The following is a 21,485-nucleotide window of genomic DNA, read 5'->3' on the forward strand; positions in this document are numbered from 1 at the left end:
TAAACTGCCCAAAACACTGACCCACTGTTCGCCAACATGTTCAGTTTTAAAGAAAGAGAAGAAAATTGAGGTGTATATAAAACATTTGTCCACCAGTCTCATAAGATACTAAGAAAGAGTTTGAATGACTCCGTCAAACTTTGCAAAGTTTGTTTCAGAATCCACTTCTAGTGTGAAGATGAGGTCTCAAACAGCAACTCCTGGCCCCAGCCACATGTCAGTGTGCAAATCAGCTGACTCAACTCTCAAATCCACAGTGCCACTGGTAAGCACACCATCAGTGCAGCTGGAGATACCTCATCCTTTTCCAGCATCACTGTGGAAGAGGACATCTGTCTGAAACAGACAGTAGATTGTAGGTAGGAATGGTCCTGTTTTATCCCAGAAGTCAAGTCAGATAAATCCTTGCAGAAACAAAAATCTCACAGGGATTGAAGGAAAAATGGAAAGTTAAATCAAATTGTGATGCTCTGCCCCCCCCCCCCCCCCCTCCCTCACTTCAGAAAGTGAACTGGCAGGTTTCCACTTCCAAACTTGCTTCTGAGGAAGTAGCTGCAATTAGCAGAGACTGTTGAAGGGCATTTCAATGACACAAATGCCACCTTTCTACGGAGCATTCAGCAGTATTCATGATACTTTGAGCAAAGGCACTGTTTTTAATAATAAGGGGAAAGCAGGAGTTTTGGGAACAGTGTGTATCATCTATGATAGTCTGCACCCCCACCACCTCAAATATGGACAAACTCTACCACATGTGTGATGTCCACTGTAGTTCCCTGTATATGTGTACTGGTCCCACAGTCTCTGCTGAATGTTTCATGGCACACTTTGTCGAAGTATACACATGTGGTAATCTAGTTTCCTAATGTGGAAACACCTGGCAGTGGCAAACTACTTTTTCTTTTGTGCATAAGCCTTAAATCTTTCAGTATCCAATTTAGTGGATGGAGTTCCACAGCTCTTTAGCTATGTATCGAGACACTGTCCCTGGACCCAATAAAATCTAATGTTTAAACATCTTAGCAATGACGGCATAAAACATTTTCGGGTTTTTCAATATCCTGAAACCAGTAAAAGACACTCAAGTTTTGATTAATTATTGACCAATCTTTCTAAGGAATGGGCTACGTAAATTACTTGAAAGAATGGTCAGTCAACACCTTTGTTGGTCAGAGGACATACTGACAAGAATAGTTTAGTAGGGGTATTTGTATAGGCACTATTTGTATAGACGGTGGTAGTGGTGACTTGACATGCATGTTACTACACCGAGGATAGCAAAACAGTGGTTGAAATCTATATCTGCAATAAACAATTATTGATTACTGATTACTGCACATTTTCTCAACTTTAAATAAACAGTCACTGAACAGCCCCACTCCATACATAATCAAACCTGGTAAGTTACTTGAAGTCCCTGAAACTTTCAAATTTTTAGGCCTTTTATTTGACAACAAGTTAATATGATTACCACATGTATGCTAGCTCATGGCAAATAGCACGAGGAAACTTAAAATACCCACATATACCTCTTGTCTGTGTACATAGAGTTCCCTCCTGGGGTCCCCTGTGGCGGGTATTCAATCCTATGATTTTGATGGACCTCGTCCGTGGCTCTAAAAAGCAAGCTGACCCCACTATTCTCAGTTGTGTATTCCATTTCATTCTCCATGGCTATCCCAATTTGATAAGCATCTACCCAGATGGATTGATAGTCAGTGATAGGGTTGGTTATGATTTTGCACTCCCAAGAGGACACAATGAGTGTTCTCTGCCGAGTGTATACAGTACAGAGTTGATCACCATATATACATTAAAACTCTTGCAACAAAGGACTTCTTGGTTTGTAGTGACTCCATGAGTTGCTTACAAGGCTTATCTCAGTGCTAATTTAGAAAATTTTCAGTCACTAATATCCAAGACCTATTAGTTGACCTCCACAGCTCTGACCACAACAACATTCAGCCAGACACTGAGCCATGAGCGTAATCTGGGAAATGATGAGAATAGCTAAAGAAGCAACCACAGAAGGCAAACTTGAACTTGAAGTACAAGGTGCAGAGCAATGTTTGCAGTTAAGGCATCAAATTTTGAAAGCCTTGGATACTAAGTTTCAGGCTACCTCAACCCTCAACAAGCAAAGCGCATTCAAGAGGACCACAAAAATGTGATCCACTTCTCTCCAAGCCTCTTGGAAAGATGCCATCATACTGTGCCAACTATGTATTGGCCACATGAGACTTATCCAGGAACTCCTTTCATGTCAAGAGGACTGCCCCCAATGCAGCAGGGGTAGTCGTCTCATAATAGCCCCTATTCGTACTGTGTGGCCTGCTCGCTGATCTGAGATGAGCCATCGACCTGTCTACTTCTGTACCCACGTATTTGTGGATGATCAGATAGAAGATAACAAAGTCGCGTTTCTAGGGGAAGTAAATTTTATAACAAAATTTAATGCACCATTGGATACTAGGAGAATACATATTGTTGTGGCATGTGCCCAGAGTGGTCTTGTGATGCTTTCTCCGTTTTGCACTGTCATGAACTTGCAAACATTTATGTACATATTTTATTTAACTATTGTTGCTAATTACCGCTCTCATCTGCTCATCCTTCATTTTCTCACCTCATTTTAGTTGCACTGACAATGATGGTCCTTCTTGGTGATCCTTTAGTAACCAACTAGCATTTTGGTTTTTATTTCACCTTTAACCATCTGACTAAAGCTACTGTTGTACACATTTGCAATGAAGTTGACAAGCTCACAGATGCTGGAGCTGACAATTATCCACATTTCCCATCCATTTACATTAATTTCCAGTGAAAGAGGGACCAAGATGTTCAGTCCCTTTAAACTCACAGTCATCACATACCAACAGTATGTAAACCTTTTACACATTACATGTGGACCTGAATTTAATATGGTGAATGGTAGTACTGAACCACACAGAGCTGGGTTTATGGCAGCTTACCTGCAATATGAGTGATCACCAGGAGTTCAGGTGGGAAGATTTGGGATCAGGTCACCCTAATGGAAGGACTGGGGTCCCCACATACCTGCTTCAACGACCATCATCTTTAATACATAACTTGCTTTTATTATGGTGAAATTGGTTTTAAAAACAATAAACAGTAAAACTGACTGAACAAACCTTAAAAAAGCTGCCACTAATTGAGCCACCAGCCATTAACTATACACGAAAGAAACAGAATTTTAAAAACAATTAACTACAGTTAGGAAAATTCACTGAGCAGTTTTAAAATAAAATACTGAATGATCTTTAAAGAGTTGACATTAATTATGAACCCACTGTCACTCAGTAGACAGGAAAGGCACAGAATTTTAATAACAGTTAACAGTCACTGAATAGGCAATTTCAGGTGACCAAAATTCACTGATCAGTTTTTACCCAAATGATTTTAAACAACTGCTATTAATTATGAGTGGTGGGTGTATAAACCCCACCAGAGGGTTGGGGGGGCGGGGGAAGGGGAAGATTGTCAAAAAGCGGTGAAACAGGTGAGTAGGCCGAGGCTGCATGGCTCAGTGTGGACGTGTGTGACACATATGTAGTGGGCAGCTTGTTACCTGGACTTAAAACTTGCTGAACATCGGTGGGACACTCTGGGTTTAAGGGTTTCATCCCTAATATCACTAGAACCATTGACTGGTAATGACCATCAGATGACCGAGTGATCATTTCTGCTAACTGGTCTGACCTTAGTCCTTTTATGATGCTCATTGTTTTTTATTCATTGGTATTAATTACAACTGTATATTACACCTTTATTGCTTGTACTTTAAAGATATTTAAGTATGTGTGTAACAGCAGGACAGTGTCAGGTACAGAGTTGTTGAGAGACCTGCTAATGTGTCTGTCAGAATATGTAAGATCTGACCTCATTTACAGTAGCATTAGACTTCAACCCCCATACTACCTCACAGTAGGGTACATTTTCTATTGTTGGCTTGGCTTCATCTCGTAGACAGGTGCAATTGTGAACTGCAATGGAGCTTGCAGTCATTCTTGTTGAATTTCCCTCTGAAGTGATTAACATTGGTCTCTTCAGAGATGAGTAGTGCGAATCCTACAAAGTAATTCTGATTATTGTGATATTAAAATGAATCTTTAACTTTGCTAATATTTTGCCTGTAGCTGTTATCACCATGTTCCATAGATCTCATCGAGGAGGAGTGCCTTCAGGGGTGTGAAATGAATTGAGGTGTGGATTAACAAAAGACAGTCAGGTTGTAGGAACTCAATCTTTACACCATATTAATAATAACCTACCATTATATTGCTTACTGCTGTCCATGCTTATATCAGCTTAATTTAACCAAGAAAGCTGCTACTTTGAAAAAATTTGCTGCTTCCATGGGAGCTTAATGTTTACCTTATTACAAAGGTATTTGCAAGGAAAATTGTTATATTGTTTGCTGTGTACAATCATTACAATTTATGATGCAACTTTACAATGAGCACTGTTACTCATTGTGTTGCTTAAAGGGATTTTCAATCCTTGAATCTAGATAATCAGACAATGTGTGAGTGTGGCTTATGATTTTTCAATTTACTTTTGATTTGATCTTGATTTTCAGTTTCTGGTTTGTATATTGGATGCTGACATGCTGAATACATAGGATCAGAGTGCTTTACTCCACTGTGAACTGAGAAGTCAAAATATATATTAAAATAATTTTTATATCTTGTACTAGCTTGGCACCCACTGCTTTATTCACTTAGACTGTATGGCCTGCAGAGATTCTTTTGTTTTTATTTGACCGAATTTTTATATTGTTCAAAAATTGCAACACCTTCTAAGCTTCTCAAGGCAATTAAGACCGTATATGCGTGGTCTTCTCAATGTACTTCTGACCAAAACGCGATTCTGGTAGCTGGAATCCAACGTTTTTATCATTGTGCCTTTTGCGTTCTTGTAAACATATTTTCAAAGCAACTTTTATTCCCTAACAAATATTTCTTTACATCTAACCAAGAAGTGAAATAGCAATTTTCACAAATTTACCTTTAAATTTTTTTTTAATGTAACGAAATATTTTCTCAAATTTTCTTCCCCTATGCCACTTCCTTAGGGGTTGGATTTCCAGAAACAAGGAAACTCATAATTTTTTTATTTGTTTGACTGAGAAGTACTGGTATTTACCAGTGGTCATAGACGTAGCCTTAAAAATCCATTAGTGATCATTTATTTTCAAAAAAGCCTTTCACCCAATTTTCACCCCTTTAGTGGTTGCATTTCCAAAAATGCTGAAACATATTTTTATTTTCGGACTGAGAAATCCAATACCGGTTTTCATAGTTCTAGCTTCAGAATTCTCTTAACAGCAACATACTTCCAAAAGGCCTTTCATCCCCTATTTAATCCTCTTAGGAGTGGAATTTTGGACAATCCCTTTTCAAACAATGCCCACAGTAAAAGATCCACAGCCTCTCCACACTTCATTTCTATCCTTAATGGTTTCGGCTGGGCAGTGATGAATCAGTTGTGACCCCTATTTCACCCCGTTAGGGATTGAATTTCCAAAAGCAGTGAATCACATAGTTTTTCATCTTCAATTGAGAAACCAAACACCAATTTTCAAAGATTTAGCTTTAAAAATGCTTTCACAGTGAAATATTTTCATAAAACATTTCACCCCTTAATGGGTTCAGTTTCCAAAAACACTGAAACATGTATTTTTTTTTTTGTTGGTAACCGAGTATTCAGATACCAGTATCTAGATATGTAACTTTAAAAATACTTTAATAGTTCTTTAATAATGATATATTTACAAGAAAAGCTTCACCCACTATTTCACCATAGTTAAATTTTCAAAAATGCTGAAACATGTATTTCTTTATTTCTGACTGAGAAATCAAGTACCAATTTTTGTAGGTCTGTCTTCAGAATTGCCTTAACAGCGACATTTTTCAAAAATCCCTTCGTAAATGGCACCTATAGTATGAGATCCACACCTTCTCCAAATTTCAATGTGCTATCCTTAGCAGTTTGGGCTGGATGATGATGATGGTGAGTGAGTGAGTCAGGACATTGCCTTTTGTATCTAGAGATTGTGATTGTGTAAATCACCTTTCTGCTGAAACTGCTTTTTATTATTAGCAACATAAACCTTTAATGGGCAAATGTACTGAGGAGTGGTGCAAGTATTCCAGGATTCATAAAATACTGATCAGAAGTGATCAGTATGAATAAATACTTTATTGACTTTTGCTGCACTACTCCAGAACTAATTGCATATTACAGGAAGGAATGAGAATATGTAAAGTGTGCTATTACTCTTCTCTTTAAGTAAACATGAAGAGAAAGATTTCTAATAGCAAAACATGCTGAATTGAGTTTTTTCATTAATTTATGCATGTTGACTTCAATTTTTCATGTTACCCAACTGTACCCCAAGAAATTCAACACATGGTGTTCCATTTACTGTTTAACCATTAATTTGTACTTTTGGTGCTAGCATTGCTTGTTTGAAATTGAGTAACATGGATCACTGTAAGAGTAAGACATAAATAGCTTTTATGACTGAGACAATTAAAGGCTTTGGCAACATAACAGAATATACCAAAAGGGCTATTTATGAAGGTCCAACTCAGAGGCAATTAAGTTCTGCTCAGCAAAATTAATCACTATTCTGTTACAGGCCACTTTCTGAAAAACATTTGAAAAGGTTAGAAGGAATGCAATATCCCCGTAATTCGAGGTGGTTTACTTATCTCCAGGTTTGTAGATGAATGTTTCTACATCTTGTTTAAATCTGTCAAGAAGTATTCTCTGAACCATTGATTGACGGCTTAAGCCAGAATAAGATTTAGTATTATGCTAAATCCACTGTCACAGACAACAGAATTGTCACTTTTTAGTGACCTGATGAATATTGTAATCTCCATGTTAGTTGCAGTTTTGAAAGAAATGTCTTTTGGTGGTGCATGCAATGCCTAGTGGGTGCAATGTTTGCTGCTACAGTGAGGAAGTAACCATTGAATTTTGTGTTCAATGTGTCACCATTTCTACCAGAGCTGTTTTCTGGAAGTTCAATTTCATTTGGGTCACTGTGTTTGTTTGGTCCTTGCATAGTAATGTTTCTCTGTTTCCGCATAATTCTTGGAGTGCTTCATTTTGGTGCTTAATGCATGTGTTTTGCCTTTTTTAAAAACACATTGTACGGTTTTACAATATTGGTAATACCAAAGTTTCGACTCTTTGTTGTTTGAATTATATAGTCAATCAAATGAACAAAAATGTAAAAGGACAACTGAAAAGCCATCAGATCATTCAACTCTTGTGTTATGGCTGATCAGTCCGAAGAGGGCCCATCCATGGAGGTAATTAATTATGAAATACATCAGAGGGAACAAACAGGTCCCTTTGCTCCTCCTCTCTGCACCCAACTGCCGCATGTCTGCAGTCGTGACAGTAACAACAAAAGGCAGACATAGAAACCTCATGGATAAAATATGTCCTGTACTGCATGGGAACTTGGGTGGGTTTAGGGTTTGTGTGGATGAACTAAGACTCCTGATGCAGAGCAGGCCCCTACACCTCTCCTCAGCACCAGCTTGCAGGAAGTGCTGTAGTAGTACATGTACCATATGGGATGACACTACACTCCTTATACATGTTCTCAAAGGCTTACATGCTGCTCACTGAGAGGTGGTCGGGGATTTAGACTACAATGACCACTTTCTCACCGGGATACATCTAGCAGAGAAAAGACTGCCCAAAAGTAAGGTGCTGAAGTGGCTACTTCAAAAGGCTAACTGCATGCTGTACAGTCATTTGGCTGTGTTTGAACACTGCTATAACATCCAGGAATGAGTGGATCACATGACACTGCTGACCCACAAAGCTGTCAATGCAGTTACTCCACAGCCTACAGGCCATCTACAAAGACCTTCTGTGCCCTGGTGGAGTGGTGAGTGCTCTGCAATCAGGGTTAGGAGGACAGCACTGTGCAGATTCAAATGCCGTAACAGGCAGAGAATCTTGCAAATTTTTGGGTGATGAGGGCCAACTACTGCCATATTATTCATAAGAATAAGAAGATATTGTGGCAGAACTTTCTGAACTCATTACACTGTTCTGCCACCTCAGCACAAGTAGGGGAAGCTGACAAAAGGATTTTTTGAAAGGAAAGTAGGCCACCTGTACCAGCTGTACTGAACGAGGGGTCTCTTCAAGAACCTTCCAGAGACATCACTCAGTGGCACAGCACTCTGTTCAAACCCACATATTGCCAGCCTTGATGCAGGCTGAAAAATAGAAAGAGGTGGTTTGTACTTCAGATCCATTTGCATTGAATCCTATAACTGCCCATTTTTCAAGTGTGAGCCAGATTCAGTACTGTCTGAGACACGATACTGCATCTAGTCACAACCAAATCACCTACAGCATTTTGTGGCAATTAAAGAAAAATGAAAGCAAATCCTTCTAGCTCTTGTAATACTATATGGCAGACACACAATTTCCCAACTCGTTGAGGGAGGCCATTACAGTCCCCCTTCACAAAACAGAGAAGGCCCAAACGAGCCCCAGTAATTCCCGAAGCATCCTCTTAACTAGAAGTGAGTGGAAACCTGGAGCATATGGTAAACTGTCACCTGGTACAGGTGCTCAAGAGCAGGAAGTTTCTTAGCCGCTTTGGTTTCAGAAGGTATTACAACCATTCTCCCATTTTTGCTCATATTCAGCTACCCCCAGTCATACCCAGACGTATCCAGCAGGGTTAGGTTGCCAATGGTGAATCACCAATGGTGATTTTTGCTCATATTCAGCTAACCGCAGTCATACCCAGACATATCCAGCAGGGTGAATCACCAATGGTGATTTTTGCTCATATTCAGCTAACTGCAGTCATACCCAGACATATCCAGACATCACCATTGGCAACCTAACCCTGCTGGATATGTCTGGGTATGACTGGGGGTAGCTGAATATGAGCAAAAATGGGAGAGTGGTTGTAATTTTAAGTGAAATTGTACAAAGCTCATTTTTAGTTTTAACTTTTTTTTAAAAAAACAAAAGCACCAATAATCATGCTGTTGAGTGCCCAACACACACACACACACACACACACACACACACACACACACTCTCACTATTCGTGTGTGGTATATAGACCTCTCTCATAAGCACTTTCAGTACCAGGAGATATTTGTCCATATACTTGAGTCTGTTCCGTTTTAGTCTCGTTTGTTGTAGGGGAAAACAAGTGCTATTGGAATATGTGTAAGAAAGAGTTAAATGTTTCATCTACACTGTCTGCTTCATAAATCTTTTGTCAGAATTATTCTCTAAATTTATCTCTCAACACTTTGAATCACTGGTTATGATTCTGTAATACAAAGTTTCTTCTGTTATCTATACCCAATTGGTTCATACATTTTTACTGTCAGTGTATGACCACCTAACATTTAAATCACTGAACCTTGTTGTGTCTGTCAATCAGTGGCTGTTGCATCATGCCCTTAAATCCTTGTAGGGAATATTACTGTGGCAAATGATCAAATGCTGAACATCAGTAGTCAGTATTATCTCACAAAACATCAGTATTAAGTTGCGACAAACAATGATTCTCCAGCCAGGTCTGCATAACTATAATGAAAGTGCGTTATCTAGGCTTTTCCAGTGCATAATGATTTTGAAATGTCCTCAGTTATTCAGCTAGGGTGGCTGGAAGATACCACCCTGCTGAATAGTCAAGATCATTCCAAAATATGAGGGGTGCTCAATAAGTAATGCAACACATTTTTTTTTTCTTCCAGTTTCAGTTGAAAAAATGTGGAATTTGTTGTAGGATATCAAGTAATATTCTCACTCCAGCCCCTATAGTTTCATGAAGTTCTGAAGGTGGCAGCACTATATGTAGCCTTCAAAAAGGCGTCTGTAATGTAGGTGCATTCCAAGCAGAGAGATTTCATGGAGTTTCTTTTGGCAGGAAACCAGAGCATTCCAGATATTCATGGGCTCTTGCAGAATGTCTATGGAGACCCGGCAGTGAACAAAAACACAGTGAGTCATTGGGTGAGGTGTCTGTCATCATCGAAACAAAATCTTGTAACCTGTCCGATCTCCTGTGTACTGGTCGGCAGCACACAACTGTGACTCCTGCAGTGTTGGGACATGTGGGCACTCTCATGTCAGGTGCTTGATGGACCACAAGAAAAGACCTCACTGGGCTACTGGACATCTCTGTTGGTAGTGCTGACACACTCATCCACCAGGTGAGGTATTCAAAAGTGTGTACCTGCGGAGTTCCTCACCATCATAGAGAAGACCCTAAAGAGCAACGAAGGACCATCTGTGCAGAACTGCTTGTGTGTTACGAGGCTGATTATGCCAATTGTTCGTCGAACACTGTCACAGCTAATGAAATGTAGGTTCAGCACTTCGAAGTGGAAACAAAGTGGCAATCCATGGTGTGGCACCACACCACCTGCCTCGAAGAAAAAGTTCAGAGCTGTACCTCAGCTGGCAAAGTCATGGCGACAGTCTTTTACACTCTGAAGGAATTATTATTTTTGTGGTGTCCCTCGCTCATGGTGCAATGATAAACTCTGAAACATATTGTGCTACCCTCAGGAAATTGAAGAAATGAGTGCATAGATTGAAAAGGGTGTAAGGCAGGGATGTAGTTTTCGCCCCTTCTGTTCAATCTGTACATCGAAGCAGCAACAACGAAAATAAAAGAAAGGTTCAAGAGCGGAATTAAAATTCTACATGAATGAATATCAATGATAAGATTCGCTGATGACATTGCTGTCTTCGGTGAAAGTGAAGAAGAATTACGGGCTCTGTTGAACGGAATCAACATTCTAATGAGTACAGGATACGGATTGAGAGTAAATCGAAGAAAGACGAAAGTAATTAGAAGTAGCAGAAATGAGAACAGCGAGAAACTTAACATTAGTAATTGTGATCATAAAGTAGACGAAGTTAAGAAATTCTGTTACTTAGGCAGCAAAATAACCCATGATGGACAGAGCAAGGAGGACATAAAAAGAGGACCAGCATTGGCATTCCTGGCCAAGAGAAACTTGCTAGTATCAAACATAGGCCGAAAATGGAAGAAGGAATTTCTGAGAATGTATGTTTGGAGCGCAGCATTGTGTGGTAGTTGGTTCAAATGGCTCTGAGCACTATGGGACTTGACTTCTGAGGTCATCAGTCCCCTAGAACTTGAGTACATAGATCACAAGTGCTACTCTGAGGTGAATACGATGGCACAGGAGAGGAATTCGTGATGGGCCGCATCAAACCAGTCAGAAGACTGACAATTTAAAAAAAAGTTATTCCACAACGCCTCGATGGAGGAACGTACCTGACCTTCCTGCAGAATACTCTGCCTGGCTGCTAGAGAATGTGCCTTTGGCAATACGTCAGGTTAGAATTCGAGAGTAATGTTCTATGTACTGACTTGGCAGAAAATCCTAAGAAATTTTGGTCTTATGTCAAAACGGTAGGTGGATCAAAACAAAATATCGAGACACTCTGTGACCAAAATGGTACTGAAACAGAGGATGACAGACTAAAGGCCGAAATGCTAAATGTCTTTTTCCAAAGCTGTTTCACAGAGGAAGACTGCACTGTAGTTCCTTCTCTAGATTGTCGCACATATGACAAAATGGTAGATATCGAAATAGATGACAGAGGAATAGAAAATTAAAACCACTCAAAGAGGAAAGGCCGCTGGACCCGGTGGGATACCAGTTCGATTTTACACAGAGTACGCGAAAGAACTTGCCCCCCTTCTTGCAGCGGTGTACCGCTGCCTCTAGATGAGCGTAGCGTTCCAAACGATTGGAAAAGGGCACAGGTCATCCCCGTTTTCAAGAAGGGACGTCGAACAGATGTGCAGAACTATAGACCTATGTCTCTAACGTCGATCAGTTGTAGAATTTTGGAATACGTATTATGTTCGAGTATAATGACTTCTATGGAGACTAGAAATCTACTCTGTAGAAATCAGCATGGGTTTCGAAAAAGACGATCGCGCTATTCGTCCACGAGACTCAGAGGGACATAGAAAAGAAAATTTCTGTTCCGACACTGACAATGTTGAGTGTTTATGGAAAAAGTTCAAGGCAATCGTAAAATGCGTTTTAGACCAAGGCAATCGTACAATGCGTTTTAGACAGGTACGTGCCAAGTAAAACTGTGAGGGACGGGAAAAATCCACCGTGGTTCAACAACAAATTTAGGAAACTACTGCGAAAGCAAAGAGAGCTTCACTGCAAATTTAAACGCAGCCAAAATCTCTCAGACAAACAGAAGCTAAACGATGCCAAAGTTAGCATAAGGAGGGCTATGCGTGAAGCGTTCAGTGAATTCGAAAGTAAAATTCTATGTGCCGTCTTGACAGAAAATCCTAGGAAGTTTTGGTCTTACTTTAAATCAGTAAGTGGATCGAAGCAGCATTCCCAGACACAATGGGATGATAATGGCATTGAAACAGAGGATGACACGTGTAAAGCTGAAATACTAAACACCTTTTTACAAAGCTGTTTCACAGGGGAAGACCGCACTGCAGTTCCTTCTCTAAATCCTCGCACGAACGAAAAAATGGCTGACATCGAAATAAGTGTCCAAGGAATGGAAAAGCAACTGAAATCACTCAACAGAGGAAAGTCCACTGGACCTGACGGGATACCAATTCGATTCTACACAGAGTACGCAAAAGAACTTGCCCCCCTTCTAACAGCAGTGTACCGCAAGTCTCTATAGGAACGGAAGGTTCCAAATGACTGGAAAAGAGCACAGGTAGTTCCAGTTTTCAAGAAGGGTCATAGATCAAATGCGCAAAACTATAGGCCTATATCTCTGACATCGATCTGTTGTAGAATTTTAGAACATGTTTTTTGCTCGCGTATCATGTCATTTCTGGAAACCCAGAATCTACTCTGTAGGAATCAACATGGATTCCAGAAACAGCGATCGTGTGAGACCCAACTCGCTTTATTTGTTCATGAGACCCAGAAAATATTAGATACATGTTCCCAGGTAGATGCCATTTTCCTTGACGTCCGGAAGGTGTTCGATACAGTTCCGCACTGTCGCCTGATAAACAAAGTAAGAGCCTACAGAATATCAGACCAGCTGTGTGGCTGGATTGAAGAGTTTTTAGCAAACAGAACACAGCATGTTGTTATCAATGGAGAGACGTCTACAGACGTTAAAGTAACCTCTGGCGTGCCACAGGAGAGTGTTATGGGACCATTGCTTTTCACAATATATATAAATGACCTAGTAGATAGTATCGGAAGTTCCATGCGGCTTTTCGCGGATAATGCTGTAGTATACAGAGAAGTTGCAGCATTAGAAAATTGCAGCGAAATCCAGGAAGATCTGCAGCGGATAGGCACTTGGTGCAGGGAGTGGCAACTGACCCTTAACATAGACAAATGTAATGTATTGCGAATACATAGAAAGAAGGATTCTTTATTGTATGATTATATGATAGCAGAACAAACACTGGTAACAGTTACTTCTGTAAAATATCTGGGAGTAATCTTACGGAACAATTTAAAGTGGAATGATCATATAAAATTAATTGTTGGTATGGTGGGTGCCAGGTTGAGATTCATTGGGAGAGTACTTAGAATATGTAGTCCATCAACAAAGGAGGTGGCTTTCAAAACACTCGTTCGACCTATGCTTGAGTAGGCCTATTGCTCATCAGTGTGGAATCCGTACCAGGTCGGGTTGACAGAAGAGATAGAGAAGATCCAAAGAAGAGCGGCGCGTTTCGTCACGGGGTTATTTGGTAAGCGTGATAGCGTTACGGAGATGTTTAGCAAACTCAAGTGGCAGACTCTGCAAAAGAGGCGCTCTGCACGGCGGTGTAGTTTGCTGTCCAGGTTTCGAGAGGGTGCGTTTCTGAATGAGGTATCGAATATATTGCTTCTACCTACTTATACCTCCCGAGGAGATCACGAATGTAAAATTAGAGAGATTCGAGCTCGCACGGAGGCTTTCCGGCTGTCGTTCTTCCCGCGAACCATACGCGACTGGAACAGAAAAGGGAGGTAATGGACAGTGGCAGATAAAGTGCCCTCGGCCACTCACCGTTGGGTGGCTTGCGGATTATAAATGTAGATGTAGATGTAGAGATGATAGATAAACTCCAGTGGAAGACTCTGCAAGAGAGACGCTCAGTAGCTCGGTACTGGCTTTTGTTGCAGTTTTGAGAACATACCTTCACCGAGATGTCAAGCAGTATATCGCTCCCTCCTACGTATATCTCGCGAAGAGACCATGAGGATATAATCAGAGAGATTAGAGACGACACAGAGGCATACCGATAATCTTTCTTTCCAAGAACAATACGAGACCGGAACAGAAGGGAGAACCAATGGAGGTACTCAAGGTACACTCCGCCACACACCGTCAGGTGGCTTGCGGAGTATGGATGTAGATGTAGATATGTGGTTCCTGCATGACGGAGCACCACCCCAGTTCCGCATTACAGTTCGCTGACACCTCAAAATCTTTCCCAGACGCTGGGTAGGATGAGCAGGCCCTGTAGCATGGCTGCTAGGCCATCGGACTTAAACCCCCTGGATGTTTACCTATGGGACCATTTGAAAAGCATTGTGAAGGCTGAACCGGTTCCTGATATGCAGACCGGTCAACAATGTGTTCTCGACGCCTGTGACTGTATTCAGATAGAGTGCGGAACGTGCGCAAGAGTGTGGCAACCCATGATGCAACGTATGAACGCGTGCATTGCATCCCGTCCCTTGGGGGCCAATATTCCGAGACAATTTGTTGTCGTGGCACACACACTTTCCTTTTTCCAGACACGTGTTCATAGGACCTTTATTCCTGCGTTTCCGGTCAGCAATCCGTCCCAACAGTTTTTCGATTTTATTAATGTTCACCTGAAAGGCTGACAAAGAAAATAGTCATGTTTTTTGACAAGAACCCCAGAACCCAAATTACCTGGTTCAAAGAAGTCAAAGCAGACTTAGAGGAGATGGGTATAGGAGAAGACGATATAACCAACAGAGACTTAATGAGAGACAAAATTCAACATTTTGAAGGATTTGAAGTGAAGAAGAGAAGAACTGGAGGAACAGTGTGGACAAAAGACCGAAGGGATCAGCACAGAGAGAGGATGAAGACATATTGGCAGAAGAGAAAAGAGGAGGAGCGCAATAGGAGAAATGTACATTGAAAAATAGTTGTTTAACGCGGTCCCTAGACGGCCAAAATCGGAATAAAAAAAATTTTTTAAAAAATGTTCACCTGGCATACAGAAAACGTTCTCAAAATCCCTACAGCAGTTCCTGAGATTAGTCTGCGCATACACATGGTAATTTATACACAGAGAGATAATTTATCGTATGTGATCAAAGCTGACGTTTAGTTGTAACGATGTTAAATGAACAGTGATACGAGCAAAGCGATATTTGTGTTTGCCAAGATATAATATTAATGATTATGCTGTTATACTGTACTGTTCGAGGACACACCAGTCACTTGTTGAAGAAAGGCACGAGAGATTTTCAAATGGAATGAGATAGTAGTATGAGGAATGATTTAATCGAAGCATTATTGCTCAGCATTGATGTGAACTACATCGAAAAATATCGATATACATCGGTGACAGTATTTTCCAAATATATCGTTATATTGATAACGAAATGGCAATAACAGATGTGGATATTTTTATTTTTAATTACATTTTTTCGCAATTTTCGGTAGATATTTGAAATTGTTCTTTTGAAATTGCAGTACACCATAAATTTACTTTCACCTTGTGAAGGAGTCTTAATACTTTTTGAGCTTTCATCACGTCCAGTGTTCCTCTCTGACTTGTGAAGCAAAAAAAGAACCGGTTGCACTGGGGTGGGGGAGTGTGAATGGAATAATAAGATTTCCGAAGTTATAAAATAGCACACAATTTTTAACTTAATTAGTGTGCTATTTCTTTACATAAGCTTTCTTCGAAAATAATGATCAATAGTCGAAATGCGCTACTAACAGAAACTGCAACGCTTGACTTCACCATGCAATTTTGACACTACTGCTAGATCACTGGCGTTTGCAGAAGAGCACAGGGAAGTCGACATGGAGTGTTCTGGAAAAATCGGATATATCACGCATCCGAACGACTGGCTCATCGAACACCTTTTATTGTGTCACTCAAATGCAAAGTGCTTGTCGCCAAGCGTGAATGTGCATCGTCTTCTTTTCAATCCTTGCTCTGATAGGGATAAGCAGGCTACTAGATTGTTGATGTACAGAATATTAATAACAAATCGATTCTTAAATATGTTGTTGTTGTTGTGGTTTTCAGTCCTGAGACTGGTTTGATGCAGCTCTCCATGCTACTCTACCTTGTGCAAGCTTCTTCATCTCCCAGTACCTACTGCAACCTACATCCTTCTGAATCTGCTTAGTGTATTCATCTCTTGGTCTCCCTCTACGATTTTTACCCTCCACGCTGCCCTCCAATACTAAATTGGTGACCCCTCGATGTCTCAGAACATGTCCTACCAACCGATCCCTTCTTCTAGTCAAGTTGTGCCACAAACTCCTCTTCCCCCCAATTCTATTCAATACCTTCTCATTAGTTATGTGATCTACCCATCTAATCTTCAGCATTCTTCTGTAGCACCATATTTCGAAAGCTTCTATTCACTTCTTGTCTAAACTATTTATCGTCCACGTTTCACTTCCATACATGGCTACACTCCATACAAATACTTTCAGAAACGACTTCCTGACACTTAAATCTATGCTCGATGTTAACAAATTTTCCTTCTTCAGAAACGCTTTCCTTGCCATTGCCAGTCTACATTTTATATCCTCTCTACTTCGACCATCGTCAGTTATTTTGCTCCCCAAACAACAAAACTCGTTTACTACTTTAAGTGTCCCATTTCCTAATCTAATTCCAACAGCATCACCCGACTTAATTCGACTACATTCCATTATCCTCGTTTTGCTTTTGTTGATGTTCATCTTATACCCTCCTTTCAAGACACTGTCCATTCCGTTCAACTGCTCTTCCAAGTCCTTTGCTGTCTCTGACAGAATTACAATGTCATTGGCGAACCTCAAAGTTTTTATTTCTTCTCCATGGATTTTAATACCTACTGCGAACTTTTCTTTTGTTTCCTTTATTGCTTGCTCAATATACAGATTGAATAACACCGGGGAGAAACTGGTAGAAACTGACCTCAGGGAAGATCAGTTTGGATTCCGTAGAAATGTTGGAACACGTGAGGCAATACTAACCCTACGACTTATCTTAGAAGAAAGATTAAGGAAAGGCAAACCTACGTTTCTAGCATTTGTAGACTTGGAGAAAGCTTTTAACAACGTTGATTATAATACTCTCTTTCAAATTCTGAAGGTGGCAGGGGTAAAATACAGGGAGCGAAAGGCTATTTACAATTTGTACAGAAAGCAGATGGCAGTTATAAGAGTCGAGGGACATGAAAGGGAAGCAGTGGTTGGGAAGGGAGTGAGACAGGGTTGTAGCCTATCCCCGATGTTATTCAATCTGCATATTGAGCAAGCGATAAAGGAAACAAAAGAAAAGTTCAGAGTAGGTATTAAAATCCATGGAGAAGAAATAAATACCTTGAGGTTCCCCGATGACATTATAATTCTGTCAGAGACAGCAAAGGACTTGGAAGAGCAGTTGAACGGAATGGACAGTGTCTTGATAGGACTGTATAAGATGAATATCAACAAAAGCAAAACAAGGATAATGGAATGTAGTCTAATTAAGTCGGGTGATGCTGTTGGAATTAGATTAGGAAATGAGACACTTAAAGTAGTAAAGGAGTTTTGCTATTTGGGGAGCAAAATAACTGATGATGGTCGAAGTAGAGAGGATATAAAATGTAGACTGGCAATGGCAAGGAAAGCGTTTCTGAAGAAGAGAAATTTGTTTACATCGAGTATAGATTTACATGTCAGGAAGTTGTTTCTGAAAGTATTTGTATGGAGTGTAGCCATGTATGGAAGTGAAACGTGGACAATAAATAGTTTAGACAAGAAGAGAATAGAAGCTTTCGAAATGTGGTGCTACAGAAGAATGCTGAAGATTAGATGGGTAGATCACATAACTAATGAGGAGGTATTGAATAGAATTGGGGAGAAGAGGAGTTTGTGGCGCAACTCGACTAGAAGAAGGGATCGGTTAGTAGGACATGTTCTGAGACATCGAGGGGTCACCAATTTAGTATTGGAGGGCAGCGTGGAGGGTAAAAATAGTAGAGGGAGACCAGGAGATGAATACACTAAGCAGATTCAGAAGGATGTAGGCTGCAGTAGGTACTGGGAGGTGAAGAAGCTTGCACAGGATGGAATAGCATGGAGAGCTGCATCAAACCAGTCTCAGGACTGAAGACCACAACAACAACAACAACAACAACAACATCGGGGAGAGGCTACAACCCTGTCTCACTCCCTTCCCAACCACTGCTTCCCTTTCATACCCCTCGACTCTTATAACTGCCATCTGGTTTCTGTACAAATTGTAAATAGCCTTTTGCTCCCTGTATTTTACCCCTGCCACCTTCAGAATTTGAAAGAGAGTATTCCAATCAACATTGTCAAAAGCTTTCTCAAGTCTTAAATATACGGCTCTAAAACCGGTAGTATATTTGCAATGTGCAGCCGATCTTTTATAGGCCGGTACGTTGGTATTTTCTTCCTCGATGTACCAATTCTTTTTTCGATATTCGGTGGCCGACGTTGATTTTTTAAAAATATCTGTACATAGGATTCCTGATATTTAAAAAATATCAACAGTTCAAATTTTGGACTGACGCAGGCCGAGCAACATGGGAAACCAGTTCGGCAAATCATTCACCTGTGGTACCTGACACTGTCAGCTCACCCGCACAAGCCACCCTTACGCAAGCAGAGGACTCAAGGGGATTCTTGAGAACCCGTCATCGGCTCGACGTGAGCGAACTCCTAGCTGGACGTTCCAAGCATTGCAACAATGAGACAGGCATGCTTCAGCAGACATGTTTACCTATGCAAAATGATGATGTCATGTGGCGTTTGCATGTAGGCAGTGTCGGCGAACCACTGCGTGTTGCCCATCTGATGAATACACCTGATTTAAACTCAGAACACATTTGATACCATCACAAATATACTCACGATCTCCCCTGACAATGTGCGCGAAAGACACGTACTTTTGCCTTTAATATATAGCCTTGTCGATAGAGCAGAATGTTTTACCAAGTGTGTGGAAGTCGCCGGCCGCTTCTCAGATGAGCACTTATCACGATTCAGGATGTTGTGAGAGTGAAACAACACTGAACCACTCTATTTTGATCAATCTTGTGACACTATTATCTTACACATGTACCCGAAGCAAACGTGAACAGCTGTGATAATATCAAGGACTTGCACTCTTTTAAGATATATTATGGTCACCAGTACCGTGAACATTTGAACTCATGATTTCATATGAGTTGCAACAGAGACATTAGGGAGAAACTTGTATTGAGGACAATATTACGTTTCAACCATTTTATCTCATTTGAAACCAATGTTAACGTGCCAGAATAAACTATTCTCGTTACAGTGAACCCTGAATTCAGAAATAAAACCAATGACTATACCGATATCGTATGATGAACTAATGAAGTGGTTAACACCAACGATAATAATCTATTTTGTGTGTATTTTCTTTGTGGGACAACTTAATAGGTAAAGTATTGTACGTCTTAAATTTGTGTAATGGAAGCTGACCTGTAGTTCTTGATCACGAAAAACAAACACTACTGACGTTTAATATTTGTACAAGTTGAAAGATAATGACTAACTGTGTCATTATAAATTTGACCATTTTTGAATGTGTTATGTAAAAATCAGTTTCGTTTTAACTTGTTGTTTAGACTAAAATCCTATATGGAGAACACAGTTTGAAGCACTGTCGCAATATCTCAAGTAAATCTATTTTTCCGATACTTTGTGTACAGACCCTGTATGCTACGCGTACTGTGCATGCCTATAACAAATATACTCTTGTAAAATCAGACATTTCTTTTGAAAATAAAAAGTGTTTTTACTGGCTTTATCTCGTGTAGTCACGATGTCGACATGTTAAACTGGAATTGACATTGTTAGAGGCAGAGGGTGACTGGATGGCCTTCCTGTCGCCATACCTTACCAAACCCATCTCCCCTTCCTCCTGACAGAACTTATGTGCTATTTGTCTGACCCTGGTGGTATACGCCAGGTGAAAGTGTGAGAACGTTTTGCTAAATCTTTGCGAATCGTGTAACTGAGGAGCGACGTGGGTACCAACTTGGCATTCCCATACTCAGATGTGGGAAACCGCCTAAAAACCACATCCAGGCTGGTCGGTACACCGGTCCTTATCGATCCGAGCCCAGTTTGTCTCCCCAAATCCCGGAAGCGGTCATCTGAGAGGGTCATATTCATCCCTGTGTACAGGTATACCCTTATTCATGTACGAGGCATGTTCAGAAAGTAAGCCTACCGTGACCGTAACGGGCTGTGATTTCTTTTTTTATTTTTGTGGGTTGTCAGCACTGAGTGGAAAATCTCCTGATCATAGTGAGCACCTCAGGAAGACGGTAGGACATAAACTCACGTTATAGTGTCCAATTGCGTGAAATACAGCCGTAGGAAATTCCGCCAAGTGCTAGTATCAGCTACTCGCGGCAGAAATAAAACTTACCGAATTTTTTTCGAGATTCAAAACGTTTTACGGTGAAGGTGGTATGAACAGAAAGAGAGAGTCTTCAAGTGGTGTAAAGAGTTTAGTGGAGGCGGAACAAATGTTCATGAGGAACAGGAGAGTGAAAAGGCTTTTCATTTTGACTGATGATTTGATGCAAAAAATCGAGGAAACTGTTCGTGAAGACAGTGGATGAAATTTCTGTGATGTTTCAATAACTCCCTGGAACTGTCTTCTACGAGACACTCGCAGAAACGCTGGAATGTCGGAAATTGTGCTTAAGATGGGTCCCAAAACAGCTAACAGAGCACCACAAGAGAAATCTGGTTAATAGCGCCCGCGAGTTTCTTGAGCGACTTGAATCGGAAGGTGAGGAATTTTTGAGCTGTTTTGTGACTGAAGATGAAACGTAAATGGCTCATTAGATGCCTGAGACGAAAAAACTGTCGTCACAATGGCGTCACACCAGTGCCCCATCTGCCAAATAATTGAAAACCACATTTTCGGGCACGAAATAGTCATGGCTCAGGGTTTTGGGACCGAAAAGGTATAATTCTGGTCGAATCCTGCCTCAGGGGGAGACCATCAATGTATAACGATATTCTGAGCCCATAAAAGAACTCAAAAGAAGCATTCAGAACAAAAGGAGGGGAATATTGACGAGAGGAGTCTTTTTGTTGCACGACAACGCTCATCCTCACACGGTCATAGCCACCAAGACGCCAGTCCGGAGCCGCGCTGTTGCTACGGTCGCAGGTTCGAATCCTGCCTCGGGCATGGG

Source organism: Schistocerca piceifrons, chromosome 1, assembly GCF_021461385.2.
Source record: "Schistocerca piceifrons isolate TAMUIC-IGC-003096 chromosome 1, iqSchPice1.1, whole genome shotgun sequence".
Lineage (NCBI taxonomy): Eukaryota > Metazoa > Arthropoda > Insecta > Orthoptera > Acrididae > Schistocerca > Schistocerca piceifrons.